Raw genomic sequence first — 10350 nt, forward strand, 5'->3', positions numbered from 1 at the left:
GATATCCAAAATATTTTCTTCTTGGCGTAACGACCTTGTTGGTCATGCATACCCGCCCGTTAAGGGCTTAAGAGACTTTTTTGCTTTGGGAACTTGAATAGTCAGTCCTCTCGTACAGAGGAGGGTCCGGTCTCGGTTGGGATTCGAACCCACGCCGTCGAGGTGGTGAGCCCCGGGGCTCATGGGACGATTTCATAACCGGCGCTACCGCTCGGCTGTCGTGGGGAGTCCATCTAAAATATCACGTGCCTCTAATTGTTTCAATAGCTGTGAGGGCCACATTTTGCTTTTTCAATGCATTTTATGGAATTCAGATTATTTTGATTAATGATTGATTTTCAAGTTAAGTTTTCTGTTATTTTGACAAAACATGTTTAAGCCCATTAGTTGGTTTAAAACACAAATCCAGGACTTTTTAATAACACTATACACAAAATACTTTGTGCACTGGAGATTGTACGTTGCACATTAAAATCAACAATTAATAGTTGTTTTATTCTTCTAACTTTTGGAACTTTTGTTTAGTTGATTTTATACATAGCTTTGTCACAAGTTATAGATACAATTTATGCCAAATTCAATCTTTTAAGAAAGGTGACTAGAAATCATGCGATGAAATTTGTGATGATTTTTAAACGTGCAAGACTGTTTTTCTGTAGTTGCCCATCCTGGAAAGTGCTAACTTTACTCCATATTTTGGGCGATAAGAAAGGTATATTTTAGCCGTGCGCTGTGGATAGTCTTTCCTCAGTGTTGAATGTCAAGAAATGTTAACTGTTTTTTTTTTGTAGAGGGTCATTCTAATTTCTATTGTGGAAGAAAGAACTCATGAGCATTAGCATAAAAAGTAATAGTTATTGTATAAATAAATTTTTAAAGGCTTCAGTATCTTTTCTTTGCCCCGCAAAAATAGACCTTGTAAGCTTACTGTTTGGAAACTACCAATCAAACCTAGCAGAAAGCATTTTCGGTTGCAGGATTTTCTCGCTTAATCAGCAAATATTCCTAGCTAAATACCTGTTAACCTCGTACGTGCCTCCGCTGAATAGCTATAGAATGATGCGCTGGTTGGTATTAGCGAACTGCAATTTTCCGTTCCGCCACCCAAAGGGCGAATCGGGTTTTCGTACACAAATAGTGACTGTTCGCGTGAGGCTGGTTTTGTGAAATCCGCTAGCAACCATCGATGCGATGCGAGTGGCGGATGGTCCAATCCATCTTCGGTCCGGATCCAGGATTGTACGATGCATTCCAGGAATGGGCCGGGCTTTTTCCTGCAACGCAGGCATCGGTCTATGCAGGAAAAAGAAAAGGTGATCCACACCCCATCCAAAGTTGGTTAGGGGAAGCTTTTTCCGTCTTGACGATATTTGGAGCGAGCTCTGCTGCATGCTTTATATCAGTGATGTCAAACTCGTTTCTCCTCGCGGGCCGCATTTCCTCCCAAAATAGATTCGCGAGCCGCATTTCATCCCAAAATAGGTTCGCGGGCCAAACCATATAATTTATTGGATTGATAAAAATATGTTCTTATCAATGTGGTTTTATCTTAACAGACAATCATGTTTTACATTTTCACATTTTTTCATACTATATTACTTCTTATAAAATCTACTAATTTTGAGTAAAAGAGAGGGTTTGTCGCTCAATCGTTTTCCAAATTTTAACGAATTCAAATCAAGTTTATTGAAATATATGTTGCAGTTCAACACTATTGTGTATTTCGGTAAAGATTTTAGAAAAGTAAAGGTATATAATTACAATAGCTAACTTATTGCTCCACATATGTTATTTTGTTTGGAATGGTCTTGTAGTTCATCACGTTTGTTTTCTATAAACACTATTTATCCACTTGTCTAGAAAAATCTGCGTAAAACCTTTGCTGTTGTCAACCGCTATATGTCGGCGTGATGTGGATCAAAGTTGCATATCACTGTCTTATAGAAATTGTTTAAATTGACAATCGTTCAGTTCACTTGCAATTCGCAGTTCGTGAAACGATTTACATTAAATATTTTGCTATTGAAAGGAAAGCCAATACTTAAGGATCCAAACTTTCGATGTATTGTTTCAAAGGGGTCGCGGGCCGCACCCAATGTTCTTGCGGGCCGCATGTGGCCCGCGGGCCGCATGTTTGACATCCCTGCTTTATATGATCCGGTACCCCCGTTTTGCATCCTGCATCTTATGGACGCACACCCCGCACGCTTTCTGTGTGATTAGATATTCCTTCGGGCCGCCCATGTGCCTATGTATCGTTTGCCTACGGCCCAAAGAAGCCACGACGTTCTTCTTGTGCGACTTACGCAGAATCCACGCAACGCTTGTTGGGAAGCTGACGGAAAGCAGTGGATGATGGAAAATTAGGAATTACGCCAAGGGTGCTCGGATAGGGAGCAAGGATCTCTTTTGCGAAATGACCACCACCCCCTCTCTGCAGCCTTACCCAACATCCGGCTGGTTCAAGAAAGGTCCGGTCAGTCCAGTGGATCGGTTTCGGTGCAAAATTCTTCTCATTTGCTGACCACGAGGGACCAAATGAAGGGTTTTGCAAGAACGGTCCCACCGGCTCACCACCACCACTCCCACCGTTCGCCCCGTGAGGATCCGGTTGGTTGGCGAGCGTGGAGGAGGAGGCATTAAATAAAACCGAGAAAGCTACCGAGCACCGATAAGAGCCTTTCGCTTGTTGATGCTACTACCTCCACGGTTCCATGGTATGGCCATGGCTACCTTCGCCTCAAACCCAAACCCGTTGTGTGTGTGTGGGAGGGGCGGAGTGGGGGAGTGAGGGCTTGGAACGAAGAGTGTTTTGGGTTTTGGAGTTGGTGAAGACAAACTGAAGCGAATCCTTCCCTTTACTCTGTGTGCTGCCGGAGGTGTATGTGTGTGTGTGTGTGTGCATGTGAGTGAGCTTTTCACCCGCATGCATGGAAGCACCTGGCACTGGACACTGGAACCAAAACACACTGCAAGGGGGGTTGGGTGGCAATCCAGCATCTCCACTCTCGGGTGGAAAAGAATGAGAAAGGCCATTTTCTCCAGCGCCCCAGCGTGGACCGAGGCATCTTCGCTAGCTGAAGACCACCTTCCTGTGTCCAGGAAGTAAATGTGTGTGTGTGTGTATGTGTGCTTGTATGCGCGCTTGCGACCGGTGTCCAGTGTGGCCCCATTTCCCTACGGAAAGGTGAAATCGGGACCGATTCCGGGGATATTTCGTTAAACAAAAACGCCCAGCCCCAAACCGGACACGCCGGTTTTCCTCCCATGCTGCCGGTGGAAAGCGAGAAGTTACGGGTCGGGGAAACCGTCCGCCTCGGGGCACCGTCCGGCAAAGGATGGAGGTTATGTAACGTGTGTAATGGTAATGGGTTTTCGTTGCTTCGTAGTTTGTTAGCAATGACGACGACGGCAAAGATGGCGGCGGGGGCGGTACGACAAAGACGATCGGAGACGTCCTGGGAAGGATTCGTTTCGTGGGAGCGAGGGGCAAAGGGAAATACTCCACTCCCTCCCAGTGTCCGTTGGGAGTCGCCGGGTTTTTTGGGGCTTTCTCCCACTCCGGGAGTTGGAGTTGTTTGGTTGATCCCCCGTTAGCCGAGTGGACGCGGTTTAAGTTTTTGGTCCATTGCGCCCACCACCTCGACGACGTCCACGAGGCTCGGTATCGGTGCCAGGAGTCTTCATAGAACACACACACACACACATCTCACACGCTTCTAGCGTTCCATTCTGCCAACCGGTCGCGTCCGGGTAGAGCACTTATTAGTTCGTGTTAGGCAACGGGCTCGAGAACGCTCGTCTGGATTCGCTTCAGCCGGATGGTTTGGTGGGATGAGATGTCGTTTCTTGGGGCCGTGTGACGCGCGCCAGGATCACACTGCTCCCGCTCGTGATGGGACGAGTCGTGGAGGCCCTAAGATAGACCCAGCGTCACACGGTCAAGTAACTGCTTCGGCCCGGATCATCGGCCTGGACCACGCAATCGAGTGCGTAACGTGGGATGTTGAATGCAGCCGATGGACGCGCCGTCCAAGACTCTTCTTTCTCGAGTCGTACACTCGGGCTGGGATGGTACATCCTCGACGCCTCGGCTGCGGTGGCCAGAGCCGTTTGGACGGTGAACTCCCTGCCAAGAGCTTGGAGGACGCTGGCGATGAGGGACTGGGTTGATGGGTTTCTCGACGGCTATCCACGGTCCCAGCCTTCTCGAAGATAGATCCGTGCGGGAGAAAAAGCTGAGGAGATAGGTGCCGCAAGGAGAACAGACGTGGTTGGTGTGAGAGAACGGTGGGGGAAGGTAAATCACAAACCAAGCAGAAGAGGGTTTCGGCTAGTTTCTGGAATTTACATAAAATGAAGGCATACCCGGTACCCGGTGCGCACTCACACACAACGCTATAAAAAGAGCTCACCCGCACACCCCCCGGGGAAAAGGGGGTTGGCGTGGGGTGGGTTGGAAAAGCGATCCTTCTGGATGCTGCTGACCAGCAACGACGACGACGACGACGACGACGCACCAAACCCCATCGTGGTGCGCGTGGGTACACCTTGACCAAGGGAAGGAGTTCCTCTTCCTGCCCGAAGGAACTGCTTGGAAGTACACCGAGTCCGGGTCCGGGAAATTCCTCTCCCTCGGCGAGGTCCGCTCGTACCGCTGGCGCCTCTATTTTTCATTTCTGAACCTTTTACCGGACTTGCGGGGGCTTCACTTCACTTTTCTGTCCCACCCCTTTGTGACTACCCACTCTCCTCAGCTTCGCTTTCTCTATCTCTCACTCTCTCACACTCTCTTGCTTGCAAGGAGGTGGAGTGATGGGGATAAGGTCCTTTCTTTATTATTATTTTGCTCGCTTTTTCCAAAACCACATCAGAGGCAGCGGTGGGCTAAGAACAGGGTACCGGTACCACCCACCATCATGATGAGAACGACGACGACGACGACGACGACGATGACCACGGTTCCTTTTCGTTCCTCTCAAACCCTTCCTCCCCACCCCCCACCGACCCGTTGTTTTCTTTCTTTCGGCAATCGATGGGGGGAGGGAGGTTGGGAAATTTTCCGTTTGCGCCTCGCCTGGATGGTGCCGCTGTTGGTCGTACGCCTTGCGCCTTGATGAGTGAAGCCTTGCGAAAAGTGATAGGAATTAGTTTAAACAACTGGTCAGTTTTGGACCGGACCTAGATGGACTGTGCGCCCGGCGTTTTTCCCGAGCGTTTTCCCCGGGAAAGCTGGCGCCCCACACCCCATCGGGTTTGGGAGAAGAATCTCACTTGGTGCACTCTTTTGCACGGTCGTTGTTCGATGGGGCAGAAGCGGAAAGGCCTTCGAAAGGTTGATTTTGGAGGTGGGATTGAGGATTGAGCTGTGGTCACATCACGTACGTGTGTGTGTTGTGTGTGCGTTGAAGGAAGAACAAGTTTCTCGAAGGCTTCCCGAAGGCCCCCAAAACCTCCCTCTTCCGGGATGACTGGATGATTGAGGCTCAGAGGCTCGATGCCCGGGAAACCTTCCGATATAAGCACCGGGGCAGGCGGGATCGCCACACAGCAAGATCCTGTATGATCTTTGATTGGAAGATATTAATTTAATGCACTAATAGTCTTGGTTGCAAGGAAGGGGAAACACATCGGAATAATTGCAATCAAGAAGTCCACCATAGGCCATCGAGGCAGGGAATCGGCAGGATGGGGTAGCGGCTTAGGGTTTTCACCTGAACGAAGCCTATCCTAGCCATTTCCTGGTGGCTTTACACCACCATCGTTCCAGCACTTTTCCTCACTTGTGCGCTCCAACTACTTGTCCGGGGGCCTGCTTTTCTTCGTTCTTTGTTTTCCCAACGCACGCATTTCTTTTCTTGTCTGAAGATTGGACAACCACTCGTCAGGTAGAGGAGCAGGGTATGGTCTTGAGCCTTCCGGCTTACAGGATCCATCTAAGGCGACCTTATTTTAATTGCTGATTTATCAACATCACATTATGGAGTCAACTGTGTGTGATATGCTGCTGCTCTAGGTAGAAATTTTAAAATGTTGAAAGGATGCCCAATGAAATCTATGATCATTACCTTAATTTATTTCAGCGGCTTGTGATAATCATAAACTAAAGCATGAAGGGTTGAAGTAAAAGTAATATTTTTATAAAATACCGTTACAATTCCACTCTGTTTATTGAGGAATTGTTCAATCAAATTTAAATATTCTTATTTCTTATTGAAAAAACTGTTATAAACTTACATGAGGTATCTACGTTATTCTAAACTAAATTTTAAACATAAGGCGAAATAATGAGTACACCGTTTTTGACTATTTATTATTATAACACAATGTTCTGCCTACTAGTTAATTTGAAACTAAAAGTAAGGTTGCTAACAAAATTGCAGTTTTTGTGTTGTGTTTTATTGTTATTGTTATGATTTATTTATACATTTTTTTCAATTTCTTCATCCTGGATGCGGTTTCATTCAACCAAAATGGTGAATTAAAGATTTCAAACAAATCCCTCAGTTATTTCTGCTGAATTCCTTCAAATGATCTTTCTGCGTATACTTTCGCGAGAGCTGCCCGTTCTTAATTGCCTTTATTGTCTTGGATAGTATTGTTAGAAACCGTTCTAACATGTGCAAAGACAAATAAAAACAAAGAAATTTATTGTGAATCGCTGTGTGGTGCAAAACTAGTGTTGTGCCTTATGAATCTTTTGGCGGGATTCATTCAAATGAATCTTTCACTTAAGATTCATTCAAATGGATTAATGAATCATCTGAGTTTCGAATCTTCAACGTTAATGAATCTTTCGACACCTTAATGAATCTTCATGAATCTTTCATGGATCTGTCATGAATCTTTATTATTCTTTCATTGACATGGATCAAGTAACTAAGAGGAGGGGGTCCCTCTACCTACCTTTGCTTATTACTTTCTAACAGTTTATGCATCTTTGGAATTCAGGAATCTCTTAAACGCAACGATTAACTCTGATTCATGAATCAAAATCTGAATTACGCAATTCTATGCAGAACCAAAAAATTGGTCTTTATTTACTCGTTGATTTTTGCACAATGCCCTTATTGCTCCAAAACTAGCCCAAGTTCCCTTTTGGCTAATGATCATTTCGGGGTGTCTGGTCTTGGCCGAATTGACAGTTGGCGTTAGAAGCAAAGGGTTTCAACAAGTATTATTACTTCTTTACACTTGTTTTTTTTAACACCCGGTATTTCACAAATGGATTCAGTAATCGACCACTTGTTTAAAAGAAATTCATGAGGAACAGAATACGCTGTGCAAAACATTTGCGTTAAGAGGTTCCATGAAATATCCTTATTATTTGTGATGATGAGATGGGAATAGTTTTTGCTTTGTGAGGAACTAAACACAATTCAAATTGCTGCAATTAATGACTGAAATATTTGGTATATATTCATAATATCTGGTTCGGCAAAAGCGTTCCGACAATTGTAATTCAAATTTTATGCTTTATGTTCATGTTTTCTACCAGGCGTCTCCATCGATCGTCACCGTACGCTGATTGATTGCAGCGAGGTTTCCTTTTGCAACATTCTTACCTTGGAGTTTTTTTTTTTAAATCTGAATCCATGCCTCTACATACCAAAAGTGAACGACGAAATATCAATCAACATGCGACACGAATGGGAAATGGGGAATGGTGGATCCAAATTCCCGTTTTATCATCGAACGCAGATGAATTCAAAGCGCCTTCATTTTATCGATCCGAAATCGGTTAAGAGTGAGCAAAGGGATGGTAGCATTTGTTTTGAAATATCGATCGAAAACTAATTTCACAGGCGAGATTTTCGTCTCGTGGGTTTGCGGAGGGTTGGGATCTTATTTTTGGAACTTGATAGCGGCGCAAATCGGAGCAAAACCACTCTCTGATGGCAAAACTATAGCGCCATTTGCTAACTAAAATCCGTCGTCGCACCGCTATCCCCTCTCCACCATTGCACAGGATCTAAAGCAAACACATACGCAAACACATACACTTGCACGCGTGGGACGGAGCGGGGCATCGTAAAAAAGCTCGCTTGATTAATATTAAAAGCGAACTCGCATTTCGCACCGTTATCAAGGGAGCAGCATCCGAGCTCGGACTCGGGGCTCGGGTCATTTAAGTTTTCGGTCGGCTGTTTTTGATGATCCGCCATCGGGGTCCGCTTATTAGGGCCTAGTTTTTATGCGCTGCGAGGGTTACGTGGGGTTTTTGACCACCGCCGACGTCGACCGCTGCCCCGTCCGATGATGCGGAGGATAAAAACTAGCTCGCTCCCTTATCACTCATGGCAGCCTCGGCGGTCTTCTCCATCCCTTCGCTCTCTCATCCGGGACTTCCAAGAAACGGACTCCAGCAGGGTCAGCGGGCGGGTGGTGTTGGGAAATTTTAAGGATTTATACAAATTTCCATCCCAATGGCTATAAATATGTTCTATTTAATGCTGTGCCGGTGCTATCAACTAACCCCCGGACCGTTCCTCACCCCCTCCTGCCCCTTCCGCACCATGTTACCAGTGGCATAATTAACCGAAGCGGGGGTTGTAGCCATGTTTATTTTTTTACGGTCCATACGCTCCACTGTACCTAATAGTTTGCGGAACGGCGACGCACAGGCTTATGTAATCGGTTTTCTGGGAGTTTTTCTGCGTGGCCACGACACGGTTTTACTCCGATGGGCTACTTCCAGGCCGGACACCGAGGACCATGTAGGGCAATAAAAATAATAGTTAAATTCATAACGGACCTTTTTTCGAGGGGGGCGGAGAGAGGGATGCTTAAGCAGCCGCTGCCTCGGACACTATCGAATGGCGGTTTGACATGGGCACTCGAGGGGCCCGAAAGCCTCCACCATGTAGGTGGGTTTGTGTGGCTGTGCGTGCAGATGTAGGTGTCCTTTTTATTTGAACTTTCGAGCAGAGCTAATAGCCGGGACTGGAACTATTTGCCGGCGTGGGTCAAGCGACAAGGGGTGCTTGATTAATTTAAATTTTAAGAGCATCATTTGTCTTCAATCTCGGCCTCTCTTTTCGGGGTTGGGTGCTGCTGGGGTGTGGTGGATATAGGCTCGATCTCGGTTGGTCAACATCGAAGTATGTTTTTGGAATACCCGTTTGGCAATGAGACGGAATAAACTGCTTGGTAGGCTATATATTTATGTAATTTTTACATGACGTTTGAATATTGTGCAAGATTGTGAAACTTAAAAAATAGTATGGTATGGTTTTGTAAGTATGGAATGAAGAATTTGAATAATCTTGACTAAAATTAACTAACATACATTTTCAAACAAAAAATATTAAAGGCGTGCTGAGTAATAGAATCCGCCAACAAACAGTACGTTCGCTAACGCTAAAGTCGACTTGTAACGTTGTTAAACTATTGAACATGCTTGTTATGTCACAAATTATATTTTTTCACATGTGTTTCTCATCTTCTTACAACTATGATTTCCTGTTGTTACTAATTATTGGCGAGTAATCTAATTAAAATACCATGTAGCTCTATAGCTTATAATTTATCGATTGGAAGTACAGGATCTGTCGAATTAAGGTGACTTAGTTAACTCGGATACGGAAAGCTATGCATTTTGTGTTTGAAAACTCCAAAATGGTAGTTATTCCATTTGGTGAATTATTGCATGTTGCAAAATGGGTTGCATTGAGGAGAAAATTCATGATATTAAGGATATTAAACTGTACAGAATAAGCAGAATATTGGCGGCATGGCACTGAACTGCACCGACAATTAACTGAAGATTCGAATCTTCGGGTAGAAATCTTGAGGTAAGGCAGCAATTGATCAATAAGGCCATTTGAAGAACCATTTTTGAAAATTTGCGCAAATAATAATCTTCTCATCAAGAATGCTCGAATGCTCTAGACACAGTATACAAATGTGTTGCATCGGTTTTTCTATTATCGCTGGCAATTTTCGGGCTATGATTAATGAAAGCATTTATGGTCTATTCTATTTTGCGGTTCTATTTAGGCAACAACTATCAATCAAGTTTTGACACAATCTGAGCAGTACAATCATAAAGACAGTATTGTTTCTGCAGTAAACCTCAAATATGAATTTTCGGTTTAACTGCATCTGCGACAGTATTTATTTTGTTTTATTTTATAAAGACATAGACTAAATTTATTTTTGATTCCTCTTCAAAGCAATTTATTTCATGGCCATTTTAGTGAAAAAAGATAGTAAATTTGTAATCAAACACTTGAAATGATTAACACGATCACAATTAAAGTTTCAAATCCCAAATAATCCACCAAAAACATAAGCAAAAGCAAACTACAATACAAAATATTATGCTGTGTGCTCACTTTTTGTTGTGTG

Source organism: Anopheles coustani, chromosome 3, assembly GCF_943734705.1.
Source record: "Anopheles coustani chromosome 3, idAnoCousDA_361_x.2, whole genome shotgun sequence".
Classification (NCBI taxonomy): Eukaryota; Metazoa; Arthropoda; class Insecta; order Diptera; family Culicidae; genus Anopheles; species Anopheles coustani.